This window comes from Taudactylus pleione, unplaced genomic scaffold, assembly GCF_031769625.1.
Source record: "Taudactylus pleione unplaced genomic scaffold, aTauple2 ptg000026l, whole genome shotgun sequence".
NCBI classification, from domain to species: Eukaryota; Metazoa; Chordata; class Amphibia; order Anura; family Myobatrachidae; genus Taudactylus; species Taudactylus pleione.
Genome location: NW_028284428.1, coordinates 35812022 through 35823755, shown reverse-complemented (window position 1 = coordinate 35823755; position 11734 = coordinate 35812022).

Below are 11734 nucleotides of genomic sequence, written 5' to 3'. Positions count from 1 at the left end.
AGAGCTGTTAAAGTTATTATGAAATTTACTGTATCTTGACTATTAGGTTATCTTCAAATACACGTCTTGTGTTCAATTAACATTCCTTTCCATCGTTTAATGTTTTTGTATTGCATACTGTATGAACCCAAACTGTTTAGATCTGATGAATGGGAAATGACTGAGTTCTGTATACTGGATCCTTTTGTGATAAAGTTTACCAACTGTAGTGTTGATAGACTATTGGCACATATAGGATGTGAATTAAGGATATGTTTGTTATTTGAATAAACACGATGAAAGGCTTGTACTATACTGCATAATACTGTACACTATTCTTCTGGCAGGACATTTCTCTACAAATGTACTAAAATGTATTAATGCTTTCAGCTACTTTTCGATCAGTACTGTGACTTCCCTTACATGGGCCTCACTCTGTCACCCTATCCCTGCTCTCTTCAGTTTATCTGTGGTTTTACTGTATTGGGGTTCCCTTTTACCCTCAGTAACCTGCAGTTACTGACTACCCCTACTGGTTTTACTCGGCTGCCAGACACTCAATACCAGATGTAGGAGAGTGGTCGCTTCTGCCAGAGTGGGATTAACAACAGGGAATTTGCTGCCAAAAAATAAATTTCCAGTTTTGTTTTTAACCTTAGCATGTCCAGAAAATCAGGAGGGGTGAGCCTCAAGTGACAAATTGAACCAAATATTGGGAGAAGAAAAAGTATTCCCATGGGGAGGACCAGCAGGAGTACCTAGAAGTGGGGATGGGGGTCGGACCTGCAAAGACCATAAGAGAAGTGGTGTTGTATGTTCTTAACACTCAGAATGGTTGTTGACTATGCCCTCCACAGGGCCGTGCCCATCTAAGTACCAGGGTATGATATGTATCTTAGCACCCATAAGCAGGAGCAGAGGGTGTGATAGCCAAAAATGCAATTTAGATCCAGCACTGGTTTGAGCTTCAAAAAGGCTGTAGGGAGTCAAAGGATCATGATAAGGCATCAGTTTTATCATTTTTGTGCCATAAAATCAAATTGCAAGAAAAACAATGGCCATCTGGCTTGAATATGGTTTACACTTTGTTAGGAAATGCTTCAGAACCCCTTGTACACCAACCTTAATGGCTAATTGGTCACTTATTAATTTTTAATGAGCTTAATTTGGTCAATAATTACATATTATTTTTGGGTGTAAGAAAAAGACCTAAAATTACCCGAAAATTAACTTTTTCATTGGTTCAGGTACACTCAATTTAATAAAAGTATTTATTTAAATGAACAATAATTGTTTTATTTATCAGTTTGTCCATATTTTATTTTAAATTTAAAGTCGCCTCAACTGACCCCAAAATCACTTTTTGCTACTTTATTTGTATTTTTTGTTTTATTTGTTTGTATTTAAATTAAAAAGTTTTAAAACCTCCAACACTTTCCTTATGGCCACTAACAATCTTCCATATGGTCCTGCTATCTCTGTTGTCACTTTTTTGGAGTCCAGGATGGTTTCCCCACTTTTTCATGACCTTCTCCCAAATCTCATTTTATAGAAAGTTTGCACACTCCCGCCGCGAGTAGCACAATCTCGCTTTACTAACTGGATCTCAGGAGTGAGCATTGGTCTGAAGAGTGCGAGTTTCATGAAACAAACTCGCATTTGAAAACTGCCAGCTAATTGGATTGAGCCGTATATACAACACTAAAGCTGATCTAGATGATTCATGTATTTCCAAAAGTTACATTCAATGCTGCGCTAATTCTCTGCTGATTTTATTAAATTCACAATGGGTCTGACAGAGGTCTGAAAGTAAATCGGGAGTATCGGGAGTATGTCTGCTTTGTTACTATCCATCTTCATCATCACAGTGGACTACATTAGGCCATTACTAAGTGTAAAAGATACACCTCCAGACAGGCATGTTTTCATTTACATCTAGCACTGCAAAAGCCTGCAATTCATTGAACATGTCCTTATAAAACTTTGTCTATGTAAGAATGCCCCCTTACAACTCAATTAGATTTTAAGTGTAAGATAATATTACAATACATTGCCTGCCTTTGGGTATACAGTACCTATTACTGTGTGCACAGAGCGAATTCATGCAAAATAAACTCAGCAAACAATCATACATTCAACTATGCGGTGTAGTTGTCAGTCAAGGTTCTCTCACACCTACATATTGTCCACTATAAATAAAGGACAAGGCTACACACCAACAGATTAAAATGTTACTGTATGAGCTTGTTATTAGTGCAACCAGACATCCAGGGAAACATCAAAGAAAACAGTTAATTGCTTCTTTTGCTTAGCTCCCAACTCAGAATCAGCCCTATGATTTCCCTTTAGACACATTTTATTGCTCCTGTTGGTAATAGAAGTCTACGATTTTAACTAAAAGTAAAAGTTAAAATAGAGTACCATGGCCATAATAGAGCTTAACAGCGGCCTGTGCTGGCCACGCTCTCTTTTTACATGACATTACACACAGGGGGCGGGGTCACCAGCACCCAGCAGTGCCGCAGTACACAAGGCAGGGTGTCTACCTGCAGCGCCCAAAGGGCGATACAGGAGCACTGCCACAGCGATACTGCCAGGCAGCCTGCTAGCCAGAAGCAAGGGCTGTGTGGAATCGGTGGAGCCACTCTCAGATCCCTGCACTCTGCACGGTGGCACCGGTCACACACACTCCTAGTTGTGGCCCTACAGAGCACCATTAGCATGGGCAGACAATGATCACATTCACGGTCAGATGATTTCATTGTCCAACCACCTCTAACATCCTTCCTAATGGATTTCTGATGGCCTTCCAATCACATGTAAATCATGATTGATGGTATTTTTGGGGATATACTGTACAATATACTCCTGTTTGGAGTGCCAACTTGGAGTCTACAGGCTGTAAAAACACATTGAACTAATTGATTGACATGTGAATCTACAGTAGGGTGAAAACTATGACAGTAGATTATGATTTATGAATAACACCTGACTGAATTTTAACATCTTGTTGATTCCAAATGAACTTGGAAAATTTCCAAATTAACCAAATTGAGGAGACACAGTGGCACTGACTTCTGGGCTTATAGTATCTATTTTATACATATATGTTATTCTCTAACCCAGTGCAGTTGAAACACCCTCTACTATTCCCACTTATTATTATTATTATTATTATTATTATTATTATTATTATATGCAATTGCCAATTGTATTGTTTTGGTATAACTATTTTATTTTGTATTCTCTAGTTTCACTTTTGTATTCTGCATTTTGTATTAAACATGTACATTGTAGTGTGGAAATCAAGTAATTAAATGTATTGGAAAAAATATTTTCTGTTATTTAGACAATATACTGTAGTCTGAAATGACAAAGCATCAAAGCCTCCATTGCTTTCTTCTGCAAGTTATTAAAGAACCTATTTTACTACAAACACCAGAACATACCAGAAATAATGTTTAAAGGGGTTCAATGCCCAGAAGAATGTTTCAAAAGAAAAGCAAACTAATTATTACAATGCATGTATAGAAACTAGGGATGTGCAGGCTCGGATAGGTTCGAGTTTGCACGTGGAGTTCGGATTTTTCCCTCCAAAAAAACGGAACTCAGAACGAGGCAAAACGTCATCTTACATGGACGAACATCATCATTCCTGGACAAAAGACCAGGAATGATGATGTTCGTCCATGTAAGATGACGTTTTGCCTCGTTCTGAGTTCCGTTTTTTTGGAGGGAAAAATCCGAACTCCACGTGCAAACTCGAACCTATCCGAGCCTGCACATCCCTAATAGAAACTATATTCTTAGCTTTACTTTACATATCCATTCAACTTCTTTGTATGTTATATTGTAAGACACAGACAGTCTGAAAGTCTCACAAAGCAAACACACCACACAGACAGATAGATATATGCTGTAGATAAATATGCAGACTGAATGTCAGACAGATTTTTCTAACGTTAATAATATATGATTATGTAATTGGAGCCAACAATCTTTTGAGACTTTTAAAAATCTGTCCAATAAAAAAATAATACGTAACACATTTACATGTGTTTAATGTGGTGATGTTGGTACTTTAATTAAGGCTTCTGAGGGTTGTCTGTGCACTTTGCTTAACCTCTCTGGTCCCTGCCATTTCGGTTTGGGTTTGTTCCAGCGCTCTTTCTAAATAAGCCTATTGTTCTGTTATTGTATGGGTCAATGTTCTTTATGTTTAATATGTCGGATGAGGGGTCTAGAGGCAGCTTTTCCTTTTAAATTTATTACAAAATGTCAGTCAATGTAGAAAAATGTACCACGGTTAGAAAATTACAGTAAACATTTTTTTCAGGTTATAGCTAGGATATGGGTTGATGAAAAATATTAAACATTTAATATTAAGCAGTTAACAAAGCATAATTATTTACATTTAAAACAAAGTCAACGTTAGAACAACAATCATAAATATTCACTACTGTGTTAGTGATAATGCAACATTTCCACAAGCATTTTGTTGCAATATTTAAGGCAAATATTATTTTGGTTTATGTTTTGGCAAAGCCACCCTCAAGTGTTTTGGTTCGGATTTAGTTTTGGATTGCTTTAAAACTGATAAAAGCAGCTAAAATCATTTGGACCTGTTTAGATGCCATGCAAAACTGAGATTTAGTTTTTATTACGAGTTTGCAACTTACAGCAGATCCAATCCAGAACTCAGTTCTACTTTGAACCCCAAAAGTGATCCGAGCAGGGACTCGATTCGACTTGGCACCCTTAAGTTTGGGTGTTTTTATGTTTCAGGAAAACAAACTGCCAGGGGCATATCTATAATGGGTGCAGGGTGTGTGGTGCATTTAATAACAGCTCAAATGAGCTTCTTATTAGTCTAACCAGACATCCAGGTAAACCTTATAGAAAATAACAATTGTTTGGTAACAGCACAATAACACCTTCCTCAGTGCAATATAATGAAAAAGCAACTAACTTTGCACCTGAAACAAAGCATTGTTCCAAGTGTGAAGTTAGTTACCTACCCCTGATTTTACTGCATAGTGATAAGAATTTCGTTTTCGAGAAAGGATAATAGAGAATACTGTGGATATTATATTCTTAGATAAGTTGAAATAATGTGTACATTGATTAGCGTGAGAAGTTGTTATTTGTGTGTTTACATTAGTAAGGACAGGGCTGCTTGTGACAGGTGAGGCATCGCGTCATGATGTGAGCAGGGAGCAACAGACTGTAGGTAGTGGGATCAACATTTCTTCAAAGCATTAGGAATGTACATGTGCCTCTGGGAGTTGGGTGCTAGCCACTTGGCTGCCCAATTGTAGTTATAAGGAAAGTTTCATCCCCCTGTGCATAGCAGCATGAATAAGATAGGTAACACAATATTATACCTGGTGGAGTGTACATTTGTTTATGCAATTACCAGATCTTTAGGTGCAAAGATACATTACACTTGAATGATGCAAACAAGTAACTCCTTATATTCCTGGTGCAATCAGATTCCACTGTGGATACAGTTATGTATGAAAAAGTTTTGAATCATAACATTAGCAACAATTCCTGGTGAGCATTGTGATCACTGCTAATTATATCACTTATATAGCTATAAACATCTGTTTTGGGTGTTTTATTATCTATATTAATTGTAAAAGGACCCTGGTGAGTGTACTCTGCTTCCTTTGGGTTATAAATGTGACACCCCACAGGGGATTCACTGGGTTTGCACCCAAGTCATTAAACAGCATTGTTGTGAGTCTGCCAACCTTGCTTGAATTATAATAATTGTAGAGATTCAATTGGGCGATTGCAATTAATATTGTTGCTTAATATTAATTTGAAATGGTTTCAGTGAATTTCGGAGGAAGCTAATGTTAACGAGAAGTTATTTTACATTCATTTGCTTTATATTATCTTACAGTGTGTCACATTTATATAAAATGCTTACTTTTAAATTGAGGGTTAAGGATTAAATCTCAGGATTTGCTAGGAAAGTATCCCTTTCTTTGGGAGCAGTGGAATGATCATTTATTTAAACTAGCAGCTAGTTTTTCAACACAAGCTTTTAAGAAATCCTGTCTATTCTTCTGTGCTTCTAATGACCTGAAGAAAAGAGTGCACTTCTTGAAAGCATTTCATGAAAAATGAACTGCTAATCTGATTTTAAGAAAACAAAACGTATCACCACTTACTATAGCTTTCAGCTTTAAATAAAATTACAAATAGACTAATCCATCTAATACAACTGCTTATTGCAGTCATTAATACTTAAATTTTAATGGGGTGTTTCTAAATCCTAATACCTGTGTTCATCTTTTTCATCTCCTTCCCTTTACCCACGTCTTATGTCTTTGCAGTAGCAGACTGTACAAATGAATATTTCTTCTGGTCTTTCAATAAAAGTAACAGTTCATCACACAATTTAGGTGGACTGTATGATGAGGTATAGACGTGAAATCATGGTCCTGTATAGGATAATTGTTGAAAAATGGCTACTCTGTTTGGTCCATTAGTTACTAATATGTTACAGATTTTGTTGGCAATTACAAGGCTACATTTATACAAGAGTTTTCACTCCACTCTTTAGATAACCAAATGTGAATGGAATGTAACCTCGATTAGAATTAATTGAACTTATGAAGTCACATTATTCCATTCATCAGTAAGTTATGATTTATTATATCTCCCACTACAATTCTAGATATTTAAGTACCTGATTGTACTCATTCACATCTTCTGCTATAACTAATGAATAATGATTTTAGAGACTTCCCTAGCTGAGTTTTGTAATGTATTAACTAAACAATGTTGTTTTTACTTTAAAGTAATTACTTAAACCACTTTAGTCCCCGATTCTGTTACAGCTTTTAGTTCAAATTGCTTGCATGCTTTCCGTGCAATTGTTTAAGTAATTTTAGGCTTAGTTTTATTTAGCATTGTATTAAAATTGGGAACACATGGTTTATAGACATTTTTGTTAACTGCTAATTGTTTAATTTACCATCTCTTCCTTACCTGCCATGTCACAATTTGTCACAGAATAGGTCACAAAAATAAAAGCGTCTTATAATCTTTTTATTACTAATATTTTTAAACTTGGTTTAAGACATCAATCCTCTCATAGAGAAGTGACTATAACAGACAAAGGTTATGGGGTCAATTACATTTGCAGGGTGCGAATTGCCATCCGTTACAACACCGGCAATGGACCAGCACCTAGCACCCTTCACGACCCGCTCTGAACCCGAATTCGCATAATTTTGCTTGTAGCCCCATGGGGCTGCGAGCACTTTTAAGTGAATCTGGGTTGCCATCAAGCGCACCCTTTGTCGCGATGACTTATACCCACAAGTACATCGCAAGTAATTGGATTGACCCCTATGTGTTAGTTTCCTCCAATGTATAGTTCTTGCTTATAAATGCAAACTCAGGAACCGTTACAATCTACAGCAGGAATAGGCAACCTAATTCACTTCAAGGACCATACTTGGGCACTCATATAAATAATTCTCACCATCCAAATGTATTTTCTCTCAGAAACCTTTGGTCCTGTACTCAGTAATTTTTTGCTACAGGTTTGTAGCAAAGTTATATGAGTAACCAAGTCCTACAAGGATTTTATGATATACTGTACTAGCAAACCTAGATGCTGCTCAGTGGAAGGTTGAGGTTTAAAAGGTTAAAAGCTATATTTTATTATTTATTACAATATAATCATTTGTTTGTATGGGTATAGGGTATAGGTTTAGCATGTCGACATGGACAGAATGTAAACATTGTCAGAATGTTGACATTGTGAATGTCAATAGATAAAATGTCAACAACATATTTTAGAGATAGGGTTTGGCTGTGGTTAGGGTTAGGGATAAGTAATGGTTAGGATTTGCTGAGAGTTTGGGTTAGGTTGTAGAGAGGCTATTTTCATCAATTGCGCTCCTGTAAGTTACGCAATTCAATTGTAAAAACCTATTTGTGGCACTAGTAGTAATGTCGCAAGGTAATTCTACAGTGCACAATTTGGGAGAATCAATGAAAAATTGGGGAAGCACCCTGAACCTCAAAATTGTTGCAAATAAGATTGGATACTTATAGAAGGCTATAGTGGCCATAACAGTACCTACAGTATTGTAGGTTCTTTAAAGTTGTCAAAGGGCTATTTTTTTATTTTTATTTTAACAGTGTAAAAATGGTAGTAGGCAAAACTTTTTTAACCAAATTAAAGCCTCTAGATTATTTTGCAGTACAAAAAAATGTATATAATGGGATTTTTTCATTGTTTTTAAGCAAATTTAAAAAATATTGGGAAGGAAACTCTTGCAGCTCCCACCTGCAAGTTCAAAACTAATTTCCCATCTATACGAAACCCAAAAATACATGTCTCACATAATTCAACCCTTTTTTGAGCTTTTTACAGAAAATCACTTGAAAAATAACACGTCATTATTGGCCAGAATATGTTATTGAAATACCTTCAATGCATGAATTTATTGGGAGTACCAGAGGCTCTGAGTCCTGACATTTTTACAGAAAAATAAAGATTTGTCCCTACTATTCACCTACTCAGGGGCAGTAAACAAAAATCCACGTTATCTCCCATTGAGACCCTCGCTAACTTAACACGGATTTCTACTTGACTAGAAAAAAAGTTTCTGCCAAGTGTTTTTGATATTGTGAGCATACCACTTCTGTACAATTTCACTGTAATTTCTGACACTGCACATGCACAACCATTAGGTCATGCCTGTGCAGTGCAATTTTGAGAAAATTGCTGCATAACTGTTTGGAGGCTGCTGAAGAAGGATTGCAAGATCCTTCTCCTGTCAGAATGCCTTCATAGGGACAACGTGGCTAATTCCATTTTCAGATGGTATTGGTCAACAGGGCCAAGCTCTGTTTAATAAATAGAGCAAAACCATTGCGTCCATTAAGAAAAATGGGCATTGGGATAAATTCTGTTATTAACGGATATCCAGCGAATGAATAAGTGAATAATAAACAGCTTTCAATACAATCAATGAACAGTTATTAACGGCTAAGTTTAGGATAAAATCACTTCATACAGTATATGAAGAAAGCAAAATCTAAATGTGCTAAGCAAACAACAAAAATAGGAACATATATGTTTATAGCACCTTTTTGATAATATTCAAGGAGCCTCAAAGACACTGATTGCAGGAACATGGGTGTTATAGCTTGCCCTACTGCAAACCACCGGGGTCTGGAATGTTTGGTGTGCTCCTATAAATTCCCCTGTTGGTTCAGGATGTACTAAATCACAGGACTGGGATGTCAGTGGTGGTGGTGGTCAGATAAAGGTGGGACAGTTCTCTTTGTTCACCCACCATCTCCACATGAGCTGTCACGGCACGTTTCGTCACTCTCATTGGCAGAACTTGTACTCAATTTCAGCTCTTTGTTGTTTGTACATTTAGATCTGGCTAGATTTACATATGTAGCACTTTTATCCTAAGATAAGCTATTAGTTAGCCTAATGGAGCATATACTGTATTTCTACTGTATTTGGTTCTTTTTAAATAGTCTTGATACCTAAATGACAGGGAAAGAGCAGCTTTCACATGATTTTTAGTTAAAAAGGGCTTAATACTTATAAATAAGCAAAACACAAGTTTTACGCTATAAAATATGGAGCACTTGAAGACTGTAAGAAGCAGTAAATGAATTTGTTTAAAGTTAGTTGTGCCTTTAACTGCTGAGCAATTCTGCTGCCATCATAGTGTAAAATCTCCAGTGGTAATCTTAGTAATATACACCAAACCATTAATAAGTTTTACTTATTACAAAATGGTTTGGTGTTGAATCATTGTAAATTTAATAGGTTGTGGTAAGTACTACAGTTTACAACAAATTACATGTGTGCTGTGGCTTTGCTGGCTGCAGAACATTTTATTTGGACTACAGTATGATGAATAGAGAAAGAAGAAAATATTTTGTTTCCCTTTTGAGCTATGGACCATTAAGACAGAAAAAAAGATTTTATTCTATATTTAATAAAGTGTTGAGAGACTTGCTTATACATTTTAGAATTTATTTCAAAATTGGATGTGTGTTTATTCTTTGCATTGTTTTCTGAAATGAATCATCTTGTGAAGGATCCAACAAGAAACTCCAATATTTAGACTTATTACTTTTTGTATGTGACAACACACCATATCGGTGTACATTATATATACTTTGTATATATATATATATATATATATATATATATATACATATATATATATATATTGTGACACAGTTAGGTTAGGGGGTCCCTCTCCTGGGTAGAGGACTCCTTCCTTACACACACACACACACAGCAGCAGGGAAGCAGCACACCAGTCTGGATGCAAGTACAAGCTGGTCGGCGCCAGTCTTTATTGTACAATGACAGAAATATAAAGAAAACAGAAATATAAATCCTAGCCCTGTCGGGGCACTAACTTCACAGGTAGTTCCCTCACTACCAGAACCTGGCAGGGGATAATGCCCTCGCCAGCAACAAAGCACAGCACAGTACTCACAAATAGGTTTTTCAAGTGTCTCTGAGCAAACTCCCTGTCTGCTCTCCCAGGTGAGACACTCAGCCCTAAACACACTAGGCTTTTATTGGCCACTCTCAGGTGGAAAACTAACAAGCCTGTTACCAGGCTGTGAGAACCAAAACCTGGAGTGGCCATGGGTGGAGCCCTCCCTCTCCTCTCACCCACAACCCCCAGGTCCCAAACCGGCTTTTCAAAAAGCAGAAACTCAAGCCTGCTACACTGCAGACTTTCTCCTGGGGGTTTAAAACACAAAAGACAGGAATCTGGGACAAATGTACCTGCCACAGACCACTTTACCAGTGATCCTATCACATATCCCCCCCCTTTGTTTCGACCTGTCGGGCGGAACAACTGAAGCCCTCAAACAATGAACGCGTGACAATGCATCAGCGTTGGCCAGCTGGCTTCCTGGCCTGTGTTCCACTGAAAATTTAAAAGTTTGTAACGCCAAGAACCATCTTGTAATTCTCGCATTACTGTCCTTATTTTCAGACATCCACTTCAGAGGGGCATGGTCAGTGATCAATTTGAACTTTCTTCTGACCAAGTAGTACCTGAGAGCCTCTAACGACCCACTTTATGGCCAACGCCTCCTTCTCCACCGTGGCATAGTTTCTCTCATGTACATTCAACTTTCTGCTAAGATAGAAAATAGGGTGTTCCTCACCCTCCTTGTTCTGGGACAGGACCGGTCCTATACCTACTTCTGATGCATCGGTTTGTACTATGAATTCCCTTTCAAAATTAGGAGTCATCAGGACTGGTTGGGAACACAACGCTACTTTCAACTCCTAAAAAGCTTTCTCTGCCTCAGGACTCCATTCTACCATGACTTTTTGTTTGCCTTTGGTCAGGTCAGTCTGTGGGACTGCCATGGTGGCAAAGTTGGGTATAAACCTCCTGTAGTACCCCATAATTCCCAAGAAGGCTCTCACCTGCTTCTTATTCAGAGGCCGTGGCCAGTTTTGTATGGCATCAACTTTATTGAGCTGAGGCTTTATCAGGCCTCTGCCAATGATGTATCCCAGATATTTTACTTCCTCCATGCCTAGACAACACTTTTTTGGGTTGGCTGTCAAACCTGCCTTATAGATGGAGTCCAACACTGCTTGTACCCTGGGTAAGTGAGACTGCCAATCAGGACTATGAACGACCACGTCATCCAGATAAGCAGCCGCATACCGTCTATGGGGCCTTAGAATCCTGTCCATCATTCTTTGGAA